Source organism: Oncorhynchus mykiss, chromosome 15 (assembly GCF_013265735.2).
Source record: "Oncorhynchus mykiss isolate Arlee chromosome 15, USDA_OmykA_1.1, whole genome shotgun sequence".
In the NCBI taxonomy this organism is placed as follows: domain Eukaryota; kingdom Metazoa; phylum Chordata; class Actinopteri; order Salmoniformes; family Salmonidae; genus Oncorhynchus; species Oncorhynchus mykiss.
This window is the reverse complement of record NC_048579.1, coordinates 25150620-25167565: the sequence shown is the minus strand read 5'-3', so window position 1 is coordinate 25167565 and position 16946 is coordinate 25150620. Positions and strand designations below refer to the sequence as shown.

At 39.9% G+C, this 16946-nt stretch overlaps 1 protein-coding gene across 3 annotated transcripts in view; it reads left to right on the top strand.

The window, feature by feature from the left end:
- The first annotated feature begins 10317 nt into the window (after positions 1-10317).
- Positions 10318-16946, top strand: part of LOC110489868 (RNA-binding Raly-like protein) — a 156761-nt gene continuing 150132 nt past the window's right edge. Inside the window, exon 1 of one of the 3 annotated variants that reach the window (XM_021562820.2) lies at positions 10318-11539. The gene's annotated coding sequence lies outside the window, so the exon portion shown is untranslated. The remainder of the gene's footprint in view (positions 11540-16946) is intronic. The other 2 variants (XM_021562821.2, XM_036944133.1) reach the window with 2 other exon arrangements.

Genomic DNA, 16946 nt, shown 5'->3' with positions numbered 1-16946 from the left:
TGGGATCGTTTAATGTATTTCTATCTTCTTTACCTCTACAAAGCTAATGCCTTGTCACTTACAGATATTGCATTTCCAACAATCTCAGCGATATCAAATCATTGCATTTGTCTTCACCTTCACTCCTGTAATGTTGCCACCCAGACTCTGGAGGATGTTAATGGGAGGAAAAGCGGGAGAGATTTGTCTATCATATTGAATAGCAGGGCCCTTGTGACGTTACTGTAGTCAAAACAAAGATAGACAGGACAGTAACGATCTGGAAGGGAGCATAACTGAGGGGCAAAAAGACACCTGTAAATGTATCAAGAGTCATAACAATGACATACGAGGGATTGAATGTGTTAAATAAAAGGTGATAGTCATGGGTGTAGAGACACAAACAGAACTTCCCACCTTAGGCACAATAATGCCATGTCTGTATCATATGAGTATAGAAGGCAAATTGAAACACACAGGGGCTAAAGCGATTTTTAAGTAACTTATTAAAAGCCAACGGACCGATATTGTTTTAGCCACGCCTAATTAATTCACTACTAAGTCTCAGTTTAGCCAATTTCATGCTCCTGTGATCTGACAAAGTGCTTAAATGGTTTAGCATCTGCGAAAAACTCCAATAAGGCGTCCGTCATTAGTAAGGGTGCATTCCTAAGAGTGGCTTGATCTCACTAAGCATTCTCCTGATCTACCCAGAGCACCATATGGTCCAGTGTGCAACACAGTCAAGAACAATGCTAGAATACAAGAACATAGTTGAGGAGAAAGTAAGATGGCATTCACACATATTTAGTGTCACACACACACACACACATACACACACACACACACACACATATCTATTTACCATAAGGATGGTATAAATAAAACATTAATACAATCTGTCCATCTCTCAAGGCTGAAACCTCACCTCCTGCTGACACTGGCTATGTGTATGATATAAAGATCCACATTACAGTGTTCCTTTGTGGCCTTGTGTAAAGGTCACTACTCCATAGTTTTAGTGAGTGGGCATAACTGAGACATTTGAGTGAGTATGTTATCTGTGAGTTATGGTAATTAGGTAGATTACAGTTGTGTAACAAGGGAAATACGACGACAGATGTGGATGTGCTTGTTTGGCAGAACCTCTCCTTGTTTTGAAGCACAGTTGCCATGGAAATGTTGTAACTATTTTCCGTGTGTTTATGTCTTGTCTTCTGAGCCAATTATTTTGCTCATCAGAATGTAACATTGTGAGTGACTTATTTTCAGAGCTCCTTGTGTCACTGACTGAATGCAATTAATCCGATATGCAAAGGCCAATTTTTTTTGCAAGACTTAATTTTAAATTAACCAGAAGCAGAACAGCTTTATAATACAGCATAGCATCAATAAATTGGCATAGTGAAGCATACCTGATGGTAAAGTCTGTGTGTGTGTGTGTGTGTGTGTGTGTGTGTGTGTGTGTGTGTGTGTGTGTGTGTGTGTGTGTGTGTGTGTGTGTGTGTGTGTGTGTGTGTGTGTGTGTGCGTGCGTGCACGTGTGTGCATGAGCAAGTGATCACATGTGAGCAAGGAACACTGATTCATTCTTTTGTATAAAACCTCTCGACAACACATCAAACCCTGTGTTGGTAGGACAGGAAGTGAAGCATATGTTCACTGCAGAGTGACAGAATATGAAACACCTATAATTGGGTCTCCTCTACAAACAGGCTGTGTGAGAGAGAACCTCAGTCTGAGTAAAGGAGAAGTGGGAAGTTGACTGTTGCAGTGAACGAATTGGAAATATGCCTGTGTTCAACCAATGTTGAAATCACATTGCAAAACTAACATTTGCCTCAAGTTGTGCCCATGTGCCATACACTTGATATGAAGTAGTTTACCAAGGATATGTCACCAACTTTAGTGCATGCAGATCTGAATATCAGCAGTGTAAATACTATCTAATTCAAACACATTTCTGGAAACTCCAACCTGTAACAGCAGGTAGGGACAGTGTAACAATGGGGGACTTGGTTGGGTTTGTGGCTTTTTCCATGTAAGTGTTGCCAACTTCGCTTATTTAATTGCTTGATCTTTTCAGACCCCAACAGCATAAGCTACAAGACACAAAGGTCAATACTTATATGGATTTTGAGATTCATTTTCTGAATACAAGGCTAATAAGAAGGGTTTTGTCCATTTTCTCTTCTTTGCTGTCATTCTTTTCAATAAGTACTGTATTTTCTCTCTCATGTTTCCTGTAGCTTTCAGACTCTTCATTGTTTAGGGCCATTATGCTCAGAAGCAGAGAGCTATCTGTGCATACTCAAAATAAAGTGCTGTGCTGTCTTTAGTGTATCAGACAGCCAAAGTCTACCGACAGCTCCGGAAACCTTTTTCAATTGAGAATCATCACTGTGATGCTACATATACAAAATGGCCTGCCATCAAATCCTGATAAGCTAATCATAGACAACACCAAATCATACACAACATGGAATGCGATGGGGAGTAATAATCACCTAGTAACACTTTGCATCCAAATACATTCAATTCAATGAAATATGGAATGAAATTCTCATCTAAGTCCTTTGCTAAAATATGTTCAAACATCAGAATACGGAATGTAGATAACAGAACGAAGATGTAGACCATGTAGCCATGATCCTTTCCCCATGTCAGGTAAATAGTGCAAACCCCCTTTAGCGTGACATCAGTGGTGATAAGACCACATTAAGTTAATGAGTACAAATCCTAGCTGCTTCCTGCTTCCAGGCTGGCTATGGCATTGAGGAACTGAAGCAGAGTAATTTACCTTGATAAACAAAAAGGTGAGGTTCTGCACTGGGATGGGTCATGTTTGGGATGTGCTGAGTATAAATCATCATTAAACTATGAAGACATATTGGATTACTTTTATATGTTGGCTAAATAAGAGGCAGAGCTTAGTCGACTTATCAAAGCAGACTTAATTTTTTCTTGTGTTCTGAACCTAGCTCTTCATTAAAACATACATTAAAATACCCAACATTGTTAATCAAAGTTAATTACCCTGATTTTCATGCATGCTATTGTTCCTTACCAACTCTGCCATTTGTTATTTACTTCCTCTGTCTTCTCAGACTTGGTGGCTGCGTTTCTACATGCCCACCCCTAGCAGGTGTTGAGTATCTGATATGAAAGGAGCATAATTTGCACCTGTGAAACATACATTTTTTGGGAACCTATGCAATTCACTCGTAGCATTGAAAATAGGAAATCCAAGTGGGAGTTTATACATCATTGGAAAATAAACACATTCAAATTGTAGTTGTCTTTTATTGTATTTATTTTGATTGGATTAACATTGTAAGAATGTTTACAACGTTCCCCAGCCTTAAGGTAAAGTCACCCCCATGTTACAGTATTAAAGACAAATAGGTTAATTGACTTAACCAAAGGTCAAATTTAGCTAATTTCCCAGAAAGCACAGTTGGAGCACTTATAATTCACCCACAGAATTGACTTCGCACAAGCTGATTCTAGTTAGGGAGAGGAATCCACTAGCCCATAAGCCCTACCTGAATCTTTATGGCATTATATTACAGTTTTTGGGGGATTGCTTACACACTCAAATTAAAAGTAGTACACTATTAGCAAAACCTTACACTCAAGAAGCAAAACATCAGCCCATATTTGCACAACTATAAGCACATTGTCAACCTCACACTTGTTGCAAAACTCTACACACAGTGATTTGCAAAACACTAAACACACTTAACATACATTACACACAAAAATCTATCATGAAGTCACGTCCTTGCAATACCAAAGCACTGACTGTCAAATTACCACACCGTCCAACCAATTGGTTCAACACAGTCATCAGGTGTGCAAACACTCGTTTGCTTAATTGTAGACACACCAATCAGCTGTATAAGCACTATAAAAAGCAGCAGGTGAGTTCATCGGTCTTCAAGCACAATGGAAAGAGTCAGAGAAAGACGAGGAGGAGGAGGACAACGAGGAGGACGAGGAGAACGAGGAGGACGAGGAGGAGCACGAGGATGAGGAGAACGAGGAGGAGGAAGGGGAGGAAGAGGAAGACAAGAAGGTGCTCAAAGAGGACCGAATCTGACAAATGAGATCCGCGCAACACTGGTTGACAACGTTGTCAATCACGGCCTGACGCTGAGGGAGGCTGGACTGCGAGTACAGCCAAATCTAAGCCGATATACAGTAACAAGTGTGATGAGAACATTTAGACTGGAAAATAGGTATTGTAAAAATATCATCATATCAAAAACATCTGCACGGTTTCAGTAACTGCTTACAGTACTGTATTCTATGCACTATCAGCACTTCTGTTACCTTTTCCTGTGAAATTACTGTACTATTGTATACTGTTTTTTTCTACATAGGATGAGGGTCAGGGACGACAAGGGGGAAGGCCTCCTATGTTCACAGAACAGCAAGAGAGGGAGATAGCATTGTTGGCTAAAACCATGTTTACTATAACACTCAAGCAGCTCCAAGCTAACATTGTCAATAACCACGCCATTTTCAACGATATCCATCAGGTCTCAACATCAACACTGGCACGCATCCAAAAAAAAAACATATTCAAATGAAACAAATTTATCGAGTGCCTTTCGAGCGCAATTCCGAAAGGGTGAAACGACTGCGGCATGATTATGCAGAGCTATGTATTCACTTTAGCAGTGTGATCTTACATACTGTCTTATAATATTTTACTGTACTGTAAAATGTATACTAGATCTACACTGAACTACACAATTTTGCCTGACACTGTTTTTCAGAGAGTTTTACGAATGGATGGAGAGGAGATTCAGCATGAGTTCATTTACGTAGATGAGGCTGGGTTCAACCTGACGAGAACACGAAGGAGGGGAAGAAACATCATTGGCCACAGGGCTATAGTCAATGTCCCAAGGCAACATGGGGATAATATAACACTCTGTGCAGCCATTACACAGAATGGGTTCCTCCACCACCATGCCCATATGGGCCCTTACAACACAGCCCTCATACTTACATTCTTGGACCAATTGCACAACATAACAGCAGCAAATCAAATCGATCATATGCAATACATTGTTGTCTGGGACAATATGTCTTTCCACCACTTTGCTCTGGTTCAGAACTGGTTTCAGCAACATCCACATTTCACCGTCCTATATCTTCCACCATACTCTCCATTCCTCAACCCTATAGAATAGTTTTTCTCTGCATGGCGGTGGAAGGTATATGATCTCCATCTCCAGGCTGAGGTACCCCTCATCCAAGCCATGGAGGAGGCCTGTGACCAGATGGAGGTAGCAGCAATGCAAGGATGGATTCGTCATTCAAGACGTTTCTTTCCAAGGTGTCTTGCTAATGACAACATTGCCTGCGATGTTGATGAAATTCTCTGGCCAGATCCAGCTAGGCGAAGAGACAATGTCTAGTTTTTTTTTGTTTTTGAACTTACAATACGTAAAGTGTCGTTTGGTTACAGTATTATGAATCTCCATGTCAACATTTTGGGCATGTTGAGAAATAAATTAGTTTCTTCAGTCTGCAACATTGGTCTTGTGTAGTGTTTGGTGAATTTACATTATATTTGTACTTTGTTGATAGTAGCCTACTCTAATCATAGGGAAGTAGAAGTGCTAAAAGTGTTTTAGGTTTATCACAGCAAGGTGTAACTCATGCAAACAGAGTATAGTAATGTGAAACGTGTGTGTTTCATATGGTAACAAAGTGTGGTTTTTAAAAAGAAGTGTATAGTTTTTACAAGAGTGTTTAATTTTGCAAAGGATCTATGGTGTTTTGCTAATTGGGTGTGTGGTTGTGCTAATTGTGTGTAGTGTTTTGAAAACACGGGCCCTGTTATGAAAATCGTGCTTAAGCAATCAAAAAAAAACTGTAATATTTCATTGCTAAACCCATTTTGCCAGACATGGACACACTGTACCCAACACGCCTCCATCCCTCCATGTTTGGCTGCATTGAAGATTCAGTAAGACGTGTGTTTAATAGTAAATATGTTCAAGAGACTTCTCAGGTAGGACACATGGTGTAACTGTCACCAAGAGAAGTTATAGGATACAGGATATTTTCATTCTCTGTGTCAGTTGCCTAAAAGAGTTCTTTGGCTGTCCCCATAGGAGAACCCTTTGAAAAAAAATGTTTGGTTCCAAGTAGAACCTTCTTTGTTCTATGTTGAACCCTATTGGGCTCCATGTAGAATCTAAAAGAGTTCTACCTGCAACCAAAAATGGTTCTAACTGGAACCAAAAAGGGTTCTCCTATGGGGACAGCCGAAGAACCCATTTGGAAACCTTTTTTTCTAAGAGAGTACAGGTTATTTCTGAGACTTTAGAAGGTGCTAATGTTTGCCTTTCCTTGTGGGGCAAGGGCCATTATGGCCACCACAACGGACGCAAACAGCAAGTCGAGGCAAGTAAAGACCAAAATGTCCTTATTATTGCTGCCAGAAAGAAACATTTAGGATAAGCATCATTGTGTGGATGAGCAGAAGATCAGCCAACTCCTGCTTGGAGAGAGTGCAGCTGCTGGCAAGCCTTTGCTTATTTAGTCAAATCATGCTTTAAAACTAATGGGAGTTGGGGAGGAAGCCAAGGGAATGTGGCGTATATAGGTTAATGGAAAACAAATTACAAAAAAAAATATGAATAGCTGCATAGTCTGTGTGCATCAAGTGAGAAAATGTGTTCATGACTGAAAAGAAAGAAACAACTCTGTGTATATATTACCAATGTGTATTTGCTACTGCCGCAAAAAAAATCACATAAATGAATGCAAGAAAAGGACAGTTATCGCATGAGCATGCTTTAAGATGTGCATGAGCATGCTTTAAGATGTGCATGAGCATGCTTTAAGATGTGCATGAGCACATATGATTATTGATTAACACATGCTGTGTTGTTTGAACAGGTAAATAAATAGTTTGCACATTGGCGCCGTGCTGACACCACAAAGGTCCTTTTTCCATTGTGATATCAATTAACAGAATCCGCTCATCTCAGACTGTAAATTGTGTGAATACGGCACGCGAAGAACCCAATCCCCAATAATGACTTGTTAATCCGAGCACCGTTGTGTCTGTGCAGTCCATTTGTTTCTGAATTGAGTGCAATATCCATTGGCAACAATTACACATTTCCTAGGAGTCCATAACAAAACTATCATTTAGAAAACGCTAAATCCATAATTGTGACAGTGGAAATGAATTCAGTCCATATTGTGTATTAATCAACGCAGTGGGAGCTTGGACTCTGTTGGCAAAGCCGTGACTGGGCTGTGACCATGTAAGGAATCAGTGTCCCTTGTCTAAGTCTGAGCAATTCAATCTCATTCCCAGCAATAAAACTCAAAATGCCATAAACCTTAATCAATTGTATTTTTTGGGTCTTGTGCCATGTGCTTTGGCTATTAATACATTTTAGAATATGGGTTAAACCTTCACTTCAAAATTCCCGAACTGATTCTCATGGTGTGCATTTGTTTCTTTAGCTCTTGAGTGTATTTGATTACAACATTGTATGACGCTGAGACATTAGTTATTACCATAGCAATCAAGCTCATTTAATTTCCAAAACATGTACACCTGTATAAGAGAGGCCATGCAAATAAAAATGTCCAGGTTTTGCTCAAAGCGAAAAGGCAATTATTAAGTGGGAAGTTGTATATTCAGGCATCTCAAACCGCATATGTTTTAAATGCCTCAGGTGATATCCAGAGATTCATTTTTTTCATCTCTTCTCGGGAGACATCACAGAGGAATCTCAATCAATCTTAAAAGAAAGTCAAACAGGAAGCATTTGTTTCCTTAACAATGACGACAGGCAATCATAAAACATCAAACGAAAGTCAAATTAAGCAGGCCTCTGCTGAAAATTATGAGAGATCATTTTGACATTTAGTCAGGGAATATGAAGGTAGAATTCCAGAATACAGTACCTCTTTTTTAGAAGATAAGACTATTCTCCCTGCATTTTACAATTCTATTTTTTTTTATTGCAGTTCAGTATGAAGCTCCATACAGTACAACAACTTAAAAAGAGGTTAAAGCATTCGGTTAAACAGAATATTTTATATTGATTAGATACGCACACTGAGAACAATGAATCAGTCCTTAAGTAATGCACACACATTTATTGATTCATGTTTCCCTTGGAGGATGAGGATGTTGAGTGTTCAGAGGCCCAAAGGTTGATTGAACTTTGACCCTGGTTGTCTCTGTGGCTTCTTTGTGCTTTATGGTTTTCGGGGAAAATGGTTTCAAAGGATGTGACATATTTACTGTATTTCTGACTATATTTACTGTATTCTCTTAACTCAAATGAATCTGTTCTTGGGTCAAATTGTTAAATGTTTCCTTGTTTTTGATCATTGTCATTATCGAGCTGAACTAAGCCTGTTGTTTTTCATAACACCAAGGGGTCCAGGTTTAGATAACGGGGCTGGCTAATATTGGAATATACAGTACAGTGGGTAGGGAAAGCTTACCATATCGCTGTGACACAATGATAAAAGCTGTTATTGATATATCTTATTTCAGATATTCATAAAGGGCATTCCTTTAACCTTGGGGCTCTTTGGATGATGCATCAGCAAGTGATAAAGAATGGGCTTCGCCACCCCTGAATAAAAACGGTCTGTCATTGTAAACATTATGTCTTATATTCTGTTTATTGTGATGTACATCAAATCATGTCAAAGTTGATGTAAAATCTCTGTAGCACTGTCACATGTAAATAACAATCGTAATATCACACTGCTTTGTTTATTTTGTATTTTATATAACGCTTATTTTACCAGGTAAGTTGACTGAGAACACATTCTCATTTACAGCAATGACCTGGGGAATATTTACAGGGGTGAGGAGGGGGACGAATGTAAGCTGGGGATGATTAGGTGACCATATGAAGGCCCGATTGGGAATTTAGCCAGGACACCTGGGTTAACACCCCTACTCTTACAATAAGTGCCATGGGATCTTTTATTGACCACAGAGAGTAAGGACACCCATTTAACATTCCATCCGAAAGACGACACCCTACACAGGGCAATGTCCCCAATCACTGCCCTGGGGCATTGGGATATTGTTTTAGACCAGAGGAAAGGGGACCTTCTACTGGCCCTCCAACACCACTTCCAGCAGCATCTGGTCTCCCATCCAGGGACCAACCCTGCTTAGCTTTGGAAGCAAGCCAGCAGTGGGATGCAGGGTGGTATGCTTTTTGTAATAAGAAAAAGATTGGCTGCAAAGGGGGGAAAAAATGCAGCCATGCGTAAGTCATAACCTATTGTATTATCTTAACATGAAAAAATTAAAAAGATATGGTTTCCATTTTGTTATCTTCCTTGTTGTTACTGGACTCAAGGACATTTAGAAAATATCAGGGTTCGTATGTATCAAACGTATCAGAGTAGTAGTGCTGATTTAGGATCAGTTTTGCCTTTTAGATCACAATGATTAAGAATACATGGGCAGGGGGGACTAGATCCTAGATCAGCACACCTACTGGCCTCTGATATCATGATGATCTGGTGGGATCACTATGTGCCGTTGAGTGGCAAACCACAGCCATGTACACATATGGCTTTGAGGCAAACTACCTGCTGCCACCCACATTCCATTAATGAGTCATACTGTAGAGGTCTGGGAGCCAAGGCTTCCAATGGTACTTCCTATAAGGTCATCAAGACCACTAGGCACCGATAGGCATTAATCTGATGAGTACAGTACATTTTAATGAAAAAAGTCAGATTCACTCTGGAGCAGGAATGACATAAACTATGACAGGTGCCTCTATGATGTAATCTTAGCAGTTAGCACATTGGGAATGTCATATTGAATGACATTAAATGTCCCAGTAGTGTATTTAGGTAAATGTGCTGGTTCTGAATCTGATGGACTGTTGCAGGTACACAACAGTCTTCTGTGAATGCTGACGAATTCCACCCTTGGGATAGCAGTGTGTTGTGAGATGTTAGATCACTAATAACAAAATAACATGCTTTACACTGTAGCCTTTACAGAGGTATGCGACAAGAAAACATACATCAAAACACGCTAATAGGTGAATAAGGTTTTCCTCACCATAGTCATGCACACTATTGACATTCAACCTGCATGGTCAAACAGCTTTCATTGGCCACACTGATTTAGAGTGCACAGCTAAATTGCAGCGCAATGCTGAGCAAGCATGCACTGAAAGGAGTAATGTTAACAGTAGCCTTCAGTGCATGGACAGCGCATATTGTATTTTCAGTTACTGAAGAGTTAAGTCTACTGTTCACATTCAGTGCATGCTTAGTCTGATTAACATTGCCGTATGCTCCTTTATCTGTGCAAACTCTGCAAGCCACTCTTGGTACACTTGTTACAAGAGTGGCTTATACCAAACGAAAATAGCCAATATCATACAGTAGACCTACTTGGCATTACAAATCGCTGGGATACAGCAACAATCACGTCCAAATGACTGCTAGGTAGTGAAGGAAGCAACCAGAAGTTGAAAGAACAGCATTGATGTTACGTAGGCTCTGACATCCAGTGAGCGCTGCATCTTTAAAAAGAAAAAAAAATCTAGAAGAAAAAACACAACCAGCTCAGTCATAACTGTAGAATGATAAGGACTACCTCTTTTACTTTTGGAGAGCGGCGAGCCGTTCGGAGAGTATTCGGCTTCAGCTGTTCTTCGCTAGTCGCTCATTGCTGGATGTCGGGCTGATTCTGAGTCACATGACAGAACCGGAGGCTGAGATCTAGAGAAAAGCACATCATTTCGGGCTTGCACCGCCATACTGTATTTTGTGCCATATCACATTTTTATTGCAACATTTTACTCCCGCTCGGTGAGTACATTTCCAATGGCTTTTTCTAAGCATTTTTTGTCTTTTTAATTACTCTTTTTATTTTTCCTCCTTTTGCTGGTGTTTAAGATGATATTTGAAGTGGTGGTTTTTAGCGTTTTTCCATCCAGGCTTCAAGTTTTTAGCATGCAGTGATTCTGAATCATGTGTACCGAGATGGGTAACGGTTTGCATCGGGCACTGGAGATTCGTGCTTGCAGTCTTGTGAAATCATGAAACTGGTTTTTCAACCAAGCGGGTTGTCAGTCTAATATTTTTCTAATGTGGTTTTACTGGTGGTTTTCAAACATTTTTATTTTTTTGTTTCTGTCGACTTTTGCTGTTGCTATGCTTTGCTTTGTATTTTGCAGTGTTGTTTATACGAGTTTTGTGATTTTGGTGTCTCGGTGCTCACTGACCAAGCCTTTGCTTTTATTTTGGTCCTCTTTTCTTTAAAGGAGTCATTTTTAAACCTGATGACGTTTTAACTTGAAACTTTTCTTGCAGCTCACTGATCACAGGTTTGTTTCTTTTTGTGTTTCTTTCATTTTTTCGATTTATTATACTTTTGCAGATATCAGTGTCAAGTATTTTTGGAAGTATCATTTTTCATAGATGGTGCTGAGTGGACGAGGAGTGTTTTGATTCTTGGGTCAATGCGTTTTTGTTTTCTGTTTCAACGAGGATGAACAGACATTCTCCCTTTGCAGGTATATAATGAGTGGATTAGTTGTCACACCTTTAGTGCCTGTGTATTTGCAATAAAAAGCAAGGTGGTACAGAAATATGCACCTGTGGCTGATGTATTATTTTGTGAGGGAATATTGCGTTTATTACAGTATAGGCCTGATGCATTTGAAGGTTGTTTGAAGGTTTTGCACAATAATACTTGGTAATAGGCCAACTCAATGAAAACGAATAAAAAACACATGCAGGTTGGTACAGAATAATGAGTTTCCTTCTGATCAACAACAACCAAGTCGCCGCATGAAGATGGTAAAGGATAACACTTCTGATGTAAGAATGTAAGTACGGTTCTCTGAAATTCTACCATGGTCCCGATAATAAATACAGCAGATCCAAAGTATATTGCTCACTTTATTAAATATGCACCATATGACATATAGACTATCCAGGCTGTTGCACCGATACAGTTTAGCTCCGCGGAAAATAAACCGGCGCTCGAGCCAATTACATCCACATTTCCTTCAGAGTGCATCATTGTGGATTATATGAAGAAATGAGTGAGAAAATAATTGGCAATGTACGCGCATAGGCTACCCTGTGGACTAATGGTACTTAAACAATGCGTCCGTGCATGGTCTTTCTGTTGAAGGCAATCCATTTCGATACAGCTTTTAAAGGCTATTAGGGATGGTCCTTATTCCCTTCACCCCCTCCCCTCGCCAGTCATGGTCTGTTTGTGTGGTTCACACTTGTAGTCAATCTCTTTGTTGTGATTGCAGTAGTGTAGGTACACTGTAGAGCGGTGTTGCTATGTGGTTGTTGTGATTTGGTCTAAATTAGATTGTGATTTGGCATATTTGTAATAATAGTAGCTATAGGTTACTGTTTACATAATAACAGCCAACTCCAAAATGCTGTATAGGTATCATAATCTATCAATAAGATGTATGTACCCTCTGTAGGTGTTGAAAGGTATTTCTGCCATATTGATAAAAAATACCTCTGACACGTCTCCTGCTGGACGTTATGATGAGGCTGCATTACTTCCTGCAGTTGTTGTGTCTGCCCTCTAGGCAGCTCCCCTGTTATCTGGGCCCAGCCAGCCTCGCTATAAATGAAAACTGAAAAATATGATAGCTCATATGTGAAGATACCTTGGCTCTCATCATGAATAATACCTCTGACAGGAATGTCCTGTTGACATACAGTTGAAGTCGGAAGTTTACATACACCTTAGCCAAATAAATACATTTAAACTCAGTTTTTCACAATTCCTGACATTTAATCCAAGTAAAAATTCCTTGTTTTTAGGTCAGTTAGGATCACCACTTTATTTTAAGAATGTGAAATGTCAGAATAATAGTTGAGAGAATTATTTATTTCAGCTTTTATTTCTTTCATCACATTCCCAGTGGGTCAGCAGTTTACATACACTCAATTAGAATTTGGTACCATTTCCTTTAAATTGTTTAACTTGGGTCAAACGTTTCGGGTAGCCTTCCACAAGCTTCCCACAATAAGTTGGGTGAATTTTGTCCCATTCCTCCTGACAGCTGGTGTAACTGAGTCAGGTTTGTAGGCCTCCTTGCTCGCACACACTTTTTCAGTTCTGCCCACAAATGTTCTATAGGATTGAGGTCAAGGCTTTGCGATGGCCACTCCAATACCTTAACTTTGTTGTCCTTAAGCCATTTTGCCACAACTTTGGAAGTATGCTTGGGGTCATTGTCCATTTGGAAGACCCTTTGCGACCAAGCTTTTAACTTCCTGGCTGATGTCTTGAGATCTTGCTTCAATATATCCACATAATTTTCCGTCCTCATGATGCCATCTATTTTGTGAAGTGCACCAGTCCCTCCTACAGCAAAGCACCCCCACAACATGATGCTGCCAACCCCGTGGTTCACGGTTGGGATGGTGTTCTTCGGCTTGCAAGCATCCCCCTTTTTCCTCCAAACATAACGATGGTCATTATGGCCTAACAGTTCTATTTTTGTTTCATCAGACCAGAGGACATTTCTCCAAAAAGTACGATCTTTGTCCCCATGTGCAGTTGCAAACCATAGTCTGGCTTTTTTATGGTCGTCTTGGAGCAGTGGCTTCTTCCTTGCTGAGCAGCCTTTCAGGTTATGTTGATATAGGACTCGTTTTACTGTGGATATAGATACTTTTGTACCTGTTTTCTCCAGCATATTCACAAGATCCTTTGCTGTTGTTCTGGGATTGATTTGCACTTCTCGCACTAAAGTACGTTCATCTCCAGGAGACAGAACGCGTCTCATTCCTGAGCTGTATGACGGCTGTGTGGTCCCATTATACTTTCGTACTATTGTTTGTAAAGATCAACATGGTACCTTCAGGCGTTTGGAAATTACTCCCAAGGATGAAGCAGACTTGTGGAGGTCTGCAAATTTTCTTCTGAGGTCTTGGCTGATTTATTTTGATTTTCCCATGATGTCAAGCAAAGAGGCACTGAGTTTGAAGGTAGGCCTTGAAATTCATCCACAGGTACACCTCCTATTGACTCAAATGATGTCAATTAGCCTATCAGAAGCTTCTAAAGCCATGACATCCTTTTCTGGAATTTTCCAAGCTGTTTAAAGGTGCAGTCAACTTAGTGTATGTAAACTTCTGACCCACTGGAATTGTGATACAGTGAAATAATCTGTCTGTGAACAATTGTTTGAAAAATTACTTGTGTCATGCACAAATTAGATGCCCTAACCGACTTGCCAAAACTATAGTTTGTTAACAAGAAATTTGTGGAGTGGTTGAAAAACTTGAAAAACAAGTTTTAATGACTCCAACCTAAGTGTATGTAAACTTCCGACTTCAACTGTACTTGCGTGCCTTGTCCATGATTGTGTGTGTGTGTGTGTGTGTGTGTGTGTGTGTGTGTGTGTGTGTGTGTGTGTGTGTGTGTTTGTGTGTACCCAACTGGCTTGGTCAAAATAGTCCAGTGTATGTTGTGTCCAATATTTATCCAGCGCTGGGTTACCATATAACCCAAATTGATTTGTTTTCAACCCAGCCAGTTGGGTTTAGGGGGGTGTATTCAGAATATTGTTGTCGTTTTATCCCATGTAGCCATTGAAAAGGTTAAGGCTTCTAACTCTGTCAGTATATTCTGTATCCATGAAAATGCTCCTTCCTCAGATCCCCATGTCATCAAAGCTGCAGGGTGTGTGGGACAGGAATCAAAGAGTCTTTCAACATAACTGTCTGATCTCTTAGAGGATTGGCCACAAGTAACCAATATCTGAGTCCATGAAAAGGAACTCAGGGCTTCAAGGATGGTGGCATGCATATGGGATAGGAAGCTGTTTTCACTTCTGTTACCTGAGTTCCCAGTTACACATCATGGTGAAGAGAATCAAATTAAATAAGTCATGAAATCACATTCTGAGGTTTGGTGGGAAAGCAGGGCCTGTGAGTTTAGCCTCTGGTTTATGAAGGCCTTCATTGCAATGTAGTTATCAATTATTCAGTAGTTCTTCATTTTGATTGTTGAATATTCTTTGCTTCATCTCCTTGGGCTTTAGAGCTTGATATTAGTGAATGTGTGCATCCTAAATGGGACCCTATTCCTTATCAAGTGTGCACAACTTTTGACCCAAGGCACATAGGGCCCTATATAGTGCAATATATACTATATATAGGGTGTCACTTGGGACGCACATATTGTTCTGTCATTCCTGTTGTCAAAGACACCAGCCACTCAAGTCATTGACTGTTCTCTCTGATTCCTCACGGCAAGCAGTACCAGAGCGCCAAGTCTGTGATTAAAAGGCTCCTGAACAGCTTCTATCCCCAAGCAATAAGACTGCTGAACAGTTAATCAAATGGCTACCCAGACTTTTTGCATTGACCCCCTTTTTCTTTGCAGTGACATTCTTGCACCGGCTCTATGCACACTCTCTGGACTCCACCCACACACTCACACATACTGCACTGACACACAAACACACACACACTCACACAATATATACGCTCACACACACACACACACACACACACACACACACACACACACACATGGACACACTTTCACACTCTTCATAGTGTTGCTTCTCTGTTTATTATCTATCCTGATTGCCTAGTCACTGTTACCCCTACCTACATGTACATATTACCTCAGCTACATCGTATCTCTGCACATTGACTCGGTACTGATATATTCTTTGTATATAGTCTCGTTATTGTTATTTTATTGTGTTACTATTTCCTTTCTTTTTTGATAATCTATTGTTACTTTTTAACACTGCATTGTTGGGAAAGGGCTCATAAGTAAGCATTTCACAGTAAAGTTGAGTTTGGTGCATGTGACAAATATATATTTTTTTCATTTTTTATTGCTCATTCTCAGCCACTCTTTTTTACCTTGTATTGGCTCTGGCTCCATTGTCTATGTATGGCAATCTCCCATAAATAAATCATTCCTTATTATGAAAACAAACTCCCATATTTTGCACTCCACTCATATCTTAATGAGTGGTTGGATTATAAATGAGTAAAAAAAAAAATGGTTCTCTCAATGAGGCGTTCCTCTTCTTAGCTCCATTCTCCTTTTGAAGAGATAAACAGCTTACCCATTCTGCTTTTTTAAAAACCGTTATGTACCTCGAGGTCCCCTTTTCTTAGCTGTTAATTTGATAAGTGAAAGGATATCTCACTTAGTAATCATATTCTATACAATTAAACCCGTATCTGAAGAATTGGACCGGACTGAACCACTTTTCAGGGCCAATTATGTGGAACCATTTGAGTTATAATTCTCCACTTAAATGAGCCATTCGTGACACATTGGGACTGAATTGTGTGTGAGGATTGCTGATGAAATAGTGGTTTTAGAACAAATGACATTTCATTAGTTCGTTAATATCATTTAGAAAGACACTCTTATCCAGAGCTTCCCATGTTAGTTTTATATTTTGTTTTTAATGATTGTGTATGCTGAAGGTGGTAACTCAATAGCGTAATGCTTACTTCTGGTTAAGCTTATCCACATACTATTGCAAAAGAGCTTCTGAATAGACACTACTGAAAAAGGCAAGTTGTCACTCAGTCTTGATATTGCTGTTGTCGACTGTGGACAACAGCAGTCAATTTTGTGCTGCATTACGGGGAGTGACTGAATCATCCCCCCATGATTTCACCTCTCTGTTTAGGACAGTATGTCTCATCTGTCTGTCTTCATAGCTCTTTATAAGGTTGGCCCCACACTTACCCCCATCTATCTGGAGCTAAAGCACACTGCATCTTTCTCTTCTCTTTTGAATGTGATCAGAGTAGAGCCCCACAATATTGATGATAGGCCTACTCTATATCTACCCGACAGCAATATCAACTCTCTCTCTCTGTTGCTTTATTTTTTTATTTCGCTCTTGCCCCTGCTGAGTAAGTGTGTGTGTGTGTGTGTGTGTGTGTGTG